The sequence below is a fragment of the Schistocerca nitens genome, chromosome 7 (assembly GCF_023898315.1).
Source record: "Schistocerca nitens isolate TAMUIC-IGC-003100 chromosome 7, iqSchNite1.1, whole genome shotgun sequence".
Classification (NCBI taxonomy): Eukaryota; Metazoa; Arthropoda; class Insecta; order Orthoptera; family Acrididae; genus Schistocerca; species Schistocerca nitens.
Window position 1 is genome coordinate 20,418,080 of NC_064620.1, and position 12,639 is coordinate 20,430,718.

Below are 12,639 nucleotides of genomic sequence, written 5' to 3' on the forward strand. Positions count from 1 at the left end.
GATTTCTACTAGCCCTCGTCTTTTTACCTACTTGATCCTCTGCTGCCTTCACTACTTCATCCCTCAAAGCTACCCATTCTTCTTCTACTGTATTTCTTTCCCCCATTCCTGTCAATTGTTCCCTTATGCTCTCCCTGAAACTCTGTACAACCTTTGGTTCTTTCAGTTTATCCAGGTCCCATCTCCTTAAATTCCCACCTTTTTGCAGTTTCTTCAGTTTTAATCTACAGGTCATAACCAATAGATTGTGGTCAGAGTCCACATCTGCCCCTGGAAATGTCTTACAATTTAAAACCTGGTTCCTAAATCTCTGTCTTACCATTATATAATCTATCTGATACCTTTTAGTATCTCCAGGGTTCTTCCATGTATACAACCTTCTATCATGATTCTGTTCAGATATTTAAACAGAATTTTTTGAATATGCATGTGAAATGTGAAGGCTCAGCAAGAAGTAACAGATAACTAATGTGATTTAGATTGTATTAACCATGAAAGCGTAACACAAACAGAAATACAGAATATGAACATGATGATCATTGTTATTAACAACTGCTAAAATCTCTATACACTCTGAAGCGCTAAAGAAACTGATATAGGCATGCTTATTCAAATACAGAGATATGTAAACAGGCAGAATACGGCATTGCCGCAGGTGGCGTATATACAAGATAGGTGTCTGGCACAGTTGTTAGATCGGTTACTGCTGCTACAATGGCAGGCTATCAACATTTAAGTGAGTTTGAACGTGGTGTTATAGTCGGCGGACAAGCAATGGGATACAGCATCTCCCATGTAGCGATGAATTGTGATTTTCCCGTGCGACCATTTCACGAGTGTACCGTGAATATCAGGACTCCGGTAAAACATCACATCTCCGACATCACTGATGCTGGAAAGAGATCCTGCAACAAGGCCCCAGCGACGACTGAAGAGAATTGTCCAACGTGGCAGAAGTGCAGCCGTTCTGCAAATTGCTGCAGATTTCAGTGCTGGGCCATCAACGAGTGTCAGCGTGCGAAAGATTCGACAACACATCATCGATGTGGGCTTTCGGAGCCGAAGGCCCACTCGTGTACCCTCACCCGGGCCCGTCAACACCGGTGTCGGACTGTGGATGACTGGAAACATGTTGCCTGATCGGACGAGTCTCGTTTCAAATTTGATCGAGTGGGTAGACGTGTACGGGTATGGATAGAACCTCGTGAATCCATGGACCCTGCATGTGACCAGGGGACTGTTCAAGCTAATGGAGGCTCTGTAATGGTGTGGAGCGTGTGCTGTTGGAGTGATATGATACCTCTGATACGTGTAGATACGACTATGACAGGTGACGCGTAAGTAAGCATCCTGCCTCATCACCTGCATCCATTCATGTGCATTGTGCATTCCGACGGACTTTGGCAATTCCAGCAGGACAATGCGACACCCCAGACGTCCAGAATTGCTACATAGTGGCTCCAGGAACACTCTTCTGAGTTTAAACACTTCCGATGGCTACCGAACTCCCCAGACATGAACATTATTGAGCATATCTATGATGCCTTGCAACGTGCAGTTCACAAGAGATCAGGAAACATCAGGGCGGCAGCAGGCGCCCCCTGCACCACGGGCAATCTCGTGCGCTGTGTGTTCCGAGATGGACTACGAACTAGAAACTCTGTGGGGAGATCTGCCGTGTGATAAAATGAAATAAATGTTTGTCATCCTTGTACTGAACACATTCAGAGGTTGGAAGAAAGTATGGAAACACTGTGTGAAATGCACGTCTGAAGATAAATGCAGATGCTAACCGTCTTGCAGACCGCATTGTCATATTTCTTCATGAACTGCAGGTCAGTACGTTGCAAGTGTCGGTCACGGTCCGAACACTGTCCTGTGTGGATTTGAGTGCATTGTATCAGAGCTAAGTGAGTTCGAACGTGGGCATGTTGTTAGTGTTCGTGCAGTGGGTGCTTGCGTAACCAAGGTAGTCAAAGTGTTTGGTATTTCAAGATTTGCACCGGATACGGGGAAGGCGGAAAAACATTGTCCGCTAACCCACAACGCCGACGATACTGTGGGTTGAGTGATCGTGAAGACGATCATTGAAGAGGATTGTTACGAAAATTAAGATGACAACTGCTGTTTAAGTCAGTGCAGGACTTTATGTCGCACTCGCGCCAAAACAAGGGAGCTCCATAAACAGGGAATTGCAGGACGAGTTAGAGTTTTAAAACCACTCATCAACGGGAAAATTTGTAACCCAAAGCATAGAACGTGGACTATGAGCAACGGAGAAAAGTCGTTTGGTCGGATGGGTCTTGGTTCACATTGTTTCCAACTAGCCGAGTTTACGTCCCAAGAGTGAAATATTACGGGTATTCGGTGATGGTTTGGGCAGCCATATCGTCGTATTCCATGGGCTCCATGATTTCCGTGCAAGGTCACATTACAGACAACGACAATGTGACCATTATGGCTGCTCAGATCCATCCCAAGTACAACGTTTCGTCCCCAATGGTGCTACTATGTTTCAAACGGCAGGGACTTGTTCACACAACCCACTTCATCCAGGACTGGTTTTGTGAGCACTAGGATTAATTTTTCGCGACTACCCTGGCTACGACGGTATTTAGATATCAATATTATTCAGCACCTGTGGCCTACTTCGGAAAGAAAGGTGCGAGATCACTATCAAACTCCGTTGCCTGAACTTGCTGCTACACAATGTGATCCAAAGTATCCGGACACCTGGCGGAAAATGGCTTACAAGTTCGTGGCGCCTTCCATCGGTAATGCTGGAATTCAGTTTGGTGTTGGCCCACCCTTAGGCTTGATGACAGCTTCCACTCTCGCGGGCATAATTTCAATCAGGTGCTGGAAGGTTTCTTGATGAATGGTAGCCCATTCTTCACGTAGTGCCGCACTGAGGAGAGGTATCGATGACGGTTGGTGAGGCCTGGCACGAAGACGGCTTTCTAAAACATCCCAAAGGTGTTCTATAAGGTTCAGGTTACGACTCTGTGCAGGCCAGTCCATCACAGTGATCCGTGCATTATCAACGGGTGCTCGATCGTGTTGAAAGATGTAATCGCCTTCACCGAATTGCTCTTAAACAGTGGGAAGCAAGAATGTGCTTAAAACATCAATGTAGGGCTGTGGTGTGATAGTGCTACGCAAAACAACGATGGGTGCAAGCCCCTTCCACACAGAACACGACCATACCATAACACCACCGCCTCCGAATTTTTCTGTTGGCACTACACACGCTGGCAGATGACGTTCACCGGGCGTTCTCCTTACCCACATCCTGCCATTAGATCGCCACATTGTGTACCGTTTTTTCGTCACTCCACACAACGTCCAATGTTTACGCTCCTTACATCAAGCGAGGCGAGGCGACGTTTGGCATTTACCGGCGTGATGTGCGGCTTATGAGCAGCCGCTCGACCACGAAATCCAAGTTTTCCCACCTCCCACCTAACTGTCATAGTACTTGCAGCGGATCCTGATGCAGTTTGGAATTCCTGTGTGATGGTCTGGATATACATCTGCCTATTACACATTATGCCTACGATCCTCTTCAACGGTCGGCAGTCTGTGTCAGTCAACAGACGAGGTCGGCCTGTACGCTTTTGTGCTGTACGTGTCCCTTAATGTTTCCACTTCACTGTCACATCGGAAACAGTGGACCTAGGGATGTTTAGGAGTGTCGAAATCTCGCGTACGGACGTAAAACGACACCCAATCGCCTGACCACTTTCGAAGTCCGTTCGGTTCCGCGCAACGCCCTATTCTTCTCTCTCACGATGTCTAATGAACACTGAGGTCGCTGATATGGAGTACCTGGCAGTAGGTGGCAGCAAAATGCACCTAATATGAAAAACGTTTGTTTTTGGGGGTGTCCGGATACTTTTGATCAAATAGAACAGAGATATAAGATTCCATTGAAACCTTACAGGACCTGTATTTATCCGTTACGACACTATTGGAAGCTGTTTTGAATGTCAGCGGTTTTCCGCCACCGTATAAGCCATGGCAATGTGTTGTGTGTTTGGTGTTTCCGTGTTTTTCTCTCTCCCCCCCCCCCCCCCCCCCCTCGATACTTTTACTACGAGGGTAGATCGAACTGAAAACTGAACTTCCCACACCCGCAGCCTACAGACTTGGCGGCACGTGTAAACAGCTATATTTGGAATTCTGAGGCTGGTCAAATGTACAGCCGTACCTTGGACGTGACTATAATACGATTTACAGACGAATGGAAAAACTAGTAGAAGCGGACCTCGGGGAAGATCAGTTTGGATTCCGTAGAAATGTTGGAACACGTGAGGCAATACTAACCTTACGACTTATCTTAGAAGAAAGATTAAGAAAAGGCAAACCTACGTTTCTAGCATTTGTAGACTTAGAGAAAGCTTTTGACAACGTTAACTGGAATACTCTCTTTCAAATTCTGAAGGTGGCAGGGGTAAAATACAGGGAGCGAAAGGTTATTTACAATTTGTACAGAAACCAGATGGCAGTTATAAGAGTCGAAGGGCATGAAAGGGAAGCAGTGGTTGGGAAAGGAGTGAGACAGGGTTGTAGCCTCTCCCCGGTGTTATTCAATCTGTATATTGAGCAAGCAGTAAAGGAAACAAAAGAAAAATTCGGAGTAGGTATTAAAATTCATGGAGAAGAAGTAATAACTTTGAGGTTCGCCGATGACATTGTAATTCTGTCAGAGACAGCAAAGGACTTGGAAGAGCAGTTGAACGGAATGGACAGTGTCTTGAAAGGAGGATATAAGATGAACATCAACAAAAACAAAACGAGGATAATGGAATGTAGTCAAATTAAATCGGGTGATGCTGAAGGGATTAGATTAGGAAATGAGACACTTAAAGTAGTAAAGGAGTTTTGCTATTTAGGGAGCAAAATAACTGATGATGGTCGAAGTAGAGAGGATATAAAATGTAGACTGGCAATGGCAAGGAAATCGTTACTGAAGAAGAGAAATTTGTTAACATCGAGTATAGATTTAAGTGTCAGGAAGTCGTTTCTGAAAGTATTTGTATGGAGTGTAGCCATGTATGGAAGTGAAACATGGACGATAACCAGTTTGGACAAGAAGAGAATAGAAGCTTTTCAAATGTGGTGCTACAGAAGAATGCTGAAGATAAGGTGGGTAGATCACGTAACTAATGAGGAGGTATTGAATAGGATTGGGGAGAAGAGAAGTTTGTGGCACAACTTGACTAGAAGAAGGGATCGGTTGGTAGGACATGTTTTGAGGCATCAAGGGATCACAAATTTAGCATTGGAGGGCAGCGTGGAGGGTAAAAATCGTAGAGGGAGACCAAGCGATGAATACACTAAGCCGATTCAGAAGGATGTAGGTTGCAGTAGGTACTGGGAGATGAAGAAGCTTGCACAGGATAGAATAGCATGGAGAGCTGCATCAAACCAGTCTCAGGACTGAAGACCACAACAACAACAACACTTGTATTGTGACGAGATACTATGTGTCTGTGTCCTTTTAATGTGATGCTGATGTTGCCTAAAACGGAAACGTCTAAAATAGTATAGCTCATAAATAAAATACAACACTGTAGTATGCTGGACTGACGTTATAATTTTATGTCAAAAGCGCGAGTCCCCTTTCGCGCCATCGATCTTCGGATTCCGTTCCGGCTGGTAAGGAGGAGATTATTCGGATCGAGATAACTCATTAGCTTTGAGCTCAGGATGTGTTCGAATAGTCTATGGCAGGAGATACTCGAGAGCACTTTTGTGGACTACTTCCGATACGTTTTTTTTTTTTAATAGGAATAAGCTATGCTCCCGTCTACCTACCGTTCACAGTAGCTTGTTCGGAAAGTTTCCGGTATGTTACAGTGAAAGGACTCGCTAACACAGCCCTGGGGCTTTGTTCAGTTCTAGCGGCTGGCTGGTTCGGAAGGACAAGATTTATAAGGATGTAACTGTATTGAGACACAATACTATCAGTGATTGTTTAGTCACGTATTTATGGGGAGTTGAAATTTAAAGCACTTATAATAATCAAAGCAGTTTCTGATGTATTAGGAAGAGCACTTCCAGCTACATTCTTCTGCATAGAAATCAATCATTCCATAATCGTGGCATCCAACACCATTCAAATACCTTCAGTCGGCAAAGAATTCAGAAGAGGCAAATAATTTTTTTTAACTTCAATCTCTACCGTTTCTTTTCTCGCTAAGTACTGTTGTGTAATATTTTGAGTACGCTAGCTATGAGGGTAATCCCAAAAGTAAGGTCTCCTATTTTTTTACAAGTACACAGACCTATTTATTTCTACAATGGTTTAGATCAGTTTACAGTTTGAACATTTAGCTATTTTTCGATATAATCACCATTTCTGTCGATGCATTTTTGTAGATGCTGTGGCAGTTTTTGTATGCCCATGTCATACCAGCTCGCCGCCATGCTGTTCAGAAAGTTATGAACCTCTTCTTTCACCTCGTTGTCGGAGCTGAATCGCTTTCCTGCCAAATGTTCTTTTAACCTAGGGAACAGGTGATAGTGAGTGGGCGCCAAGTCAGGACTATTGCAGGAGAGCAACGGTTTGGCGAGCGATGTGTGGGCGAGCGTTGTTATGGAGAATGTGTACGCCCTTGCTCAACTTTCCTCTTCTCCGGTTCTGAATGCCCGTTTGAGTTTTTTCAGAGTCTCACAGTACCTGTCAGCTTTAATTGTGGTCCCAGCGTTTCAGCTCCGACGACGAGGTGAAAGAAGAGGTTCATAACTTTCTGAACAGCATGGCGGCGAGCTGGTATGACATGGGCATACAAAAACTGCCATAGCGTCTACAAAAATGCATCGACAGAAATGGTGATTACGTCGAAAAATAGCTAAATGTTTAAGCTGTAAAGTGATGTAAACCATTGTAGAAATAAACAGGTCTATGTACTTATAAAAAATAGGAGACCTTACTTTTGGGATTACGCCTCGTATGTACCCGCAGTGTAAACCAACCGTTCGGTTCCGAAGAGCGTTTGAGTTTCGGCTGTGTTCTTCATTGTCTGCTGCCATAAATTCTGCGGTACTGGTGTGTCGTGCTATCTATGGTTACGTCAGAGATCGAATGGCCTGGAGGGGTCGAGAGGGGGTGGGGAGGTGGGGTGGGGGGCTGGGATGATCGGCATGCTACGGTTTGATTGCTGCAGCTTGATTGCTCCGCCATAATCACGCGCGCTGGCCTGTGACATTGTCATGCATTCGTAAGCCGCATACCATCCGTTCCGGAAGCGCACGCTACAACGAGCCCTCCTTGATATTAGGCGTAAACCGTAAACGCGTCCTCTACTTCAAACAAGCGCTCGGGGAATGGAATACAAATAAAGCCAGCGCCCTGTTTGTTCATTGCTCCGACGTTTTCCGCAGAGAATGCGAACATAGAGTGGAAAAGACCAAGTGACGCTGAAGAATTGTGAGTTACCCTTCAGAGTGCAGTATACCTCGATATCTACTTTCATTCGGACCACAGTGACTTCCTACATAACCAATCCCAAGGACCAAAATATCGTGCGAAAACACGTTCATTGACGGTGACCCATCTGCGTAAGTGTTTGTTCATTCAAAATTTGCTAGCATTAATGTTTATGCCAATATTGCTAAATAATGTACGTCTGTATCTTGCGTATGTAAAAGGTCTGTTTAGCTTTCTTACTAAAAATACCCGTACCCAAAATTTTACGCCAACCAGAAATATTTTTTTTTTATTCAAAATGAAACTCCACCAGCTTTGCGTCAACGTCGAAACTAGTAGTCAAATAAGTATGAAATCTTAAATACAGCTGGATGAGTTTCATTTTCAATAAAAAAAATTTTACTAATTTAAATATGGATGCACGAAGAGACGTAAAAATGTTTCTGGTATCTGAATGTTTTGTTTAGGACCCACGACAGGCAGATGTTTTTTGCTCATAAGAGCGACAGGTACCAGTATTATCAGTGCTGGACAATGTATGGCCACTGAGTGGCAAAACATAAATTTCCCTGAGAAACGGAGCGGAGTTCCAAAAAGCATGTACTCAACTGACAATCAATGTTTACATTACGGAGGTGTATTGTTTTCTCACAGGACAATGGTAACGTTATGTCTCTGCTACGAGCGTAAGACAACCCAGGAAAAGTAACTATTGGGGTTCCGCTTTGACAGTACAATCATTAGTAGTAACATACCACGAAACTGCTGAAGCGCCTAACCAATTCTTCACATAGGTCGGTCCTTTCAAGGAAGAAGACAGCAACCACCGACTACTGATAATGACATTTATTTACGTAAACAGTACCGTAAACGTTTTCGATCCGACAGTTTAATCTTCAGACGGCTTTTCATATCAAGTTGCACATTTTTTGAAGTTTACGTAAGTTCATGGCTCTTTATTCCAGGTTGTGGTCAAAGATTCTTGGGGTGGTGACGTCGAGGAAATCTTGCGTAATTTTGTTCGAATGTTAGCTTGTATTTACGAAGTACTATGTAAATGCAGAACTTATATGATCTGCATACAACCAAACTGTGTAGAGCACCACACATACACATCAAAAGTGCCAAAACATCATGACTGCTGCTGAAACATGGGTGTGCTGTTATGACCCAGAGATGAAGCGGAACAGTACAGAATGTACATTAAATGTACTCGCTATTGGAAATATGGACAATCTCCAGTTGAAGAATGGAATGACGACAGTGCAAATTTCTGGCTGCCTGGGACTCTAACCCGGCTTTCCTCCTCTTCGTGAGCAGTCGCCTTACCATCTGCCTACCTGAACACAACCCACAGCTACCTCCAAACTTCCGCGTGTCCACAGTCATGGACTGTGCGGCTGGTTCCGGCGGAGGTTCGAGTCCTCCCTAGGGCATGGGTGTGTCTGCTTGTCCTTAGGATGATTTAGGTTAAGTAGTATGTAAGCTTAGGGACTGATGATCTTAGCAGTTAAGTCTCATAAGATTTCACACACACACACGTGTCGACAGTCTGTACTCTTACATCCATTACGTACACTGCATGGGGGCTTAATTAAAATAAAATGCAAATAATTTTAATTTTTCGTAGCTGTTTGTCCGATTACGAAGTCTCGTAAACGGTTGGCTCTGACTAGTATTATTACGCAATCTGACTGCATAGAACAACAACAAAGAATGAAATGGAAATTTTCATTAACACAATTAATTAATTAAGTCCCCAGCAACTATAAAACCTACGAAACCAAAGCACAAGTGTAACTGTTCTGTGTGTGGAAGTATGACTCAACGTACGCATCTGGCACGGTTCTTCTTCAATAACACAAGAAATTTTAAATATCATTTATACTGAATTAATTAAAGAAAATAAAAATACCATAATTACTCAAGAGAACCGGAATTACACTCCAATCCAAGAACACAAGCCAGATGCTTTGTTGACTGAACCTGTAATGACGCATTATTTAAGACACTGAAATAATGAAAAGAAAACACGGAATATTTTACCTTCATATATATTGACGAAAAGCATTCTGATCATTACAGTATTTCCATTCGAACCATCTGCTGTCTATCCCATCAAACAACTGCATAAAACATGGAACAAGCACTCCTTACTACAACATCTCGACAAGCACACTCCACCACGACCTCTCAATAATCACTGCCTACTAGCACATCTCAACACACACTGACTACTACGAGTCCTCGACAAGCACTGCCCACTACGACATCTCAATAATCACTGCCAGTGGAGGCGGCGGAACAATACTCTCTAGCGCGATCTCTGGCGCTGTGGCTCAGTGTAGCCACCTTTCATATGCCCTTCCTCCACGGGCTAGAATTTGATGGTATTTTTGCCAGCATTGGTGGTGAAAATACCACCAAATTCGTCAAAAAAATACAGACAAAAATAAAAGATAATATTAATGTGTAAATATCATATAACTAGATAAAATTTTGGCTTTGCACTGACCTTCCAATAACCTAATATATAAAATACAGTAAGCAATACAAATTCTTTCATACATGTGACTTTACATAATAGTTTACACAAGTATTATGTGGTTAAACAGTTCAATCAATAGCGTCAGCAATGACGAATATGTGCAGGTAAGAGTCTGATAACTTTTCACAACAGTAATACACAAAAAATCAGTTTATACAAATATTCACATAAACGCTTTCCATAGCCCAAGAAACAAGTAGTTGACAGTTCCAGCAGTAGCACCCAGCAATGGTCAACAGGTGCAAATACCAACAAGTGACATCTTCACTAGAAGCAGTCCCATCAGTTGCACCCAGCAATGTTGAACAGGTGCAGACACCAACAAGTGACATCATTTCAGTAGAAGCAGTCCATGAAATTTAGTACAAAGTATGAATCACGTAATCGCGAGCAGCAAATTACGTCTAAAGTATGTACCTAAGTGGAATTATGTTACCTGAAAAATAAACTCAATTAATAGTTACCCTTTTTAGTTTATTACTTTTTTCTTCGAAATTACATTCTTCCTGAAATTTTCTCCATAGCAAGTCGTCTTAACGTCGGACACGCACAGAATTTACCTGAAGGTCTTAAATATTTTACACAACCGTATCCTGAAAAATACTGAACGTTAATAACATAATTTATAAAGTCACCATAGCTTTATACAGAATTTAGTCGGAGAAATTAGACTGTGTATTTGTTTACGTCTGTCAGTGCATTCGCACTGAGCGCTCGATCAGCTGTAGACGCGTGACGTAGAAAGTGATTGTTTGCGGTCAACGACTGCCTTGTGCGGCGCGCAGACTTCACTGTTGCTTTGAGTATCTGCCGCCGCCGGAACACGGCGCGGTATCCTTGTATTCTCCGCATGTTTACGTATAACTGTTGGTTTCTCAAAAGTATGTCATTCCACAAAAATTTTTACGTTCGATATATGATGTATTCCCTTAGAGCGCCGAGATTTAAGAGTTTCTACTTCAACAGTGTTATCATGAATAATTTTGCGAATTCTATATGGACCGTTATAAAGCAGATAAAATTTGCGACATAAGCCTTTTCCTTTATGAGACAAACGATGAGACTTAATTAACACCTTTTGACCAACTGACAAATTTTTAAACGACCAGGACGTTTAGCTGATTTCTCTCTTCTTGCAGCCGCAGATGCAATATCTTGTAGAGCCAGGTTGACAACTTCAGAATGCCGCAGTGTCCATGAAGGCGGAAAAGGAACGATTTCAGAAATGCGATTTATTGGTACTTTATTTTTTTAATATCAATAGAGGCGGTAAGGAAGTTGAGTCATTAGGAAGTTCATTCAGAATGTTTTGAAAAATATGAAGATACTGATCCCACGTTCTGTGATTCTGATGACAATAAAGACGACACAATTTATTGATTTCCTTCATCCACTCTCTGAAGCATTAGATTGAGGGTGAAAAAGTGAAATAAAAATTGGTTTAATCTTACGACGCCGTAGAGTACGAAGCCAAATTTTAGAGCGAAACTGTGATCCATTATCTGATATAACCTTATCAACATGACCAACTTCTTTAAGAAAATGTTTGATGAAAGCGTTAGATACTGAACGAGCTGTTGCCTTGCGTAAAGGTGTAAAACACACATATTTTGATGTTAATTCCATTGCTACGAAAATGTACGCAAAACCATTAGTAGAACGAACCACTGGACCAAACAAATCGACTGCAGCCATGTCCTTTAATTTCGCTGGAATGATAGGAAACGACGGTGCTCTGTGAGAAACAGTTGGCGGCTTAGCCTTTTGACATAATTTGCATTTGGCAAGAACAGATCGAATACGTTTTTCCATATTACTGAAGTAACAATTTTCTCGTAATTTATGAAAGCATTTTCTGGGACCAAAGTGCGCATAACTGAAATGCGTAAATGAGGTGTGGCCAAATTATCCAATCTAACAAAGCGTCTAGCAAAATTACAGACACCAAGGAAACTACGAACATCACGTTTTGTGGAAGGAACAGCATAATTACGAATAGCGTCTAATTTCTCTGGATCAGGAAGAATACCTTCTGTAGAAATAATGTGACCGAGAAATTTCACCTGAGAATGACCAAATTCAGATTTTTCCAAGTTCTCTGTAATGCCAACTCGTGCAAAAATACGTAATAATGAATCCAAAATTTTGTTATGCTCACTCCAAGGACGTTTAGCAATAAGAATGTCGTCAACATATGAAGTAATATTGTCACGAAGATAAACAGGTAAAATTTCGTTTAAACTACGAATGAATGCTGCAGAAAATATAGTAAGTCCAAACGGTAATTTCCAGTCACTTTTGGGTAAAACAGTCAAATCCGGTTATTCTTTACCTACTGTCTAGATAGATGGATAGATGGATAGTAGAAGAATTGTTTTTTATAGATACAAAGAATAGTAGCCACCTTTCAACACTACTGGCCATTAAAATTGCTACACCACGAAGATGACGTGCTACAGACGCGAAATTTAACCGACAGGAAGAAAAAATGGTTCAAATGGCTCTGAGCACTATGCGACTTAACTGCTGTGGTCATCAGTCGCCTAGAACTTAGAACTAATTAAACCTAACTAACCTAAGGACATCACACACATCCATGCCCGAGGCAGGATTCGAACCTGCGACCGTAGCGGTCGCGCGGTTCCAGACTGAAGCG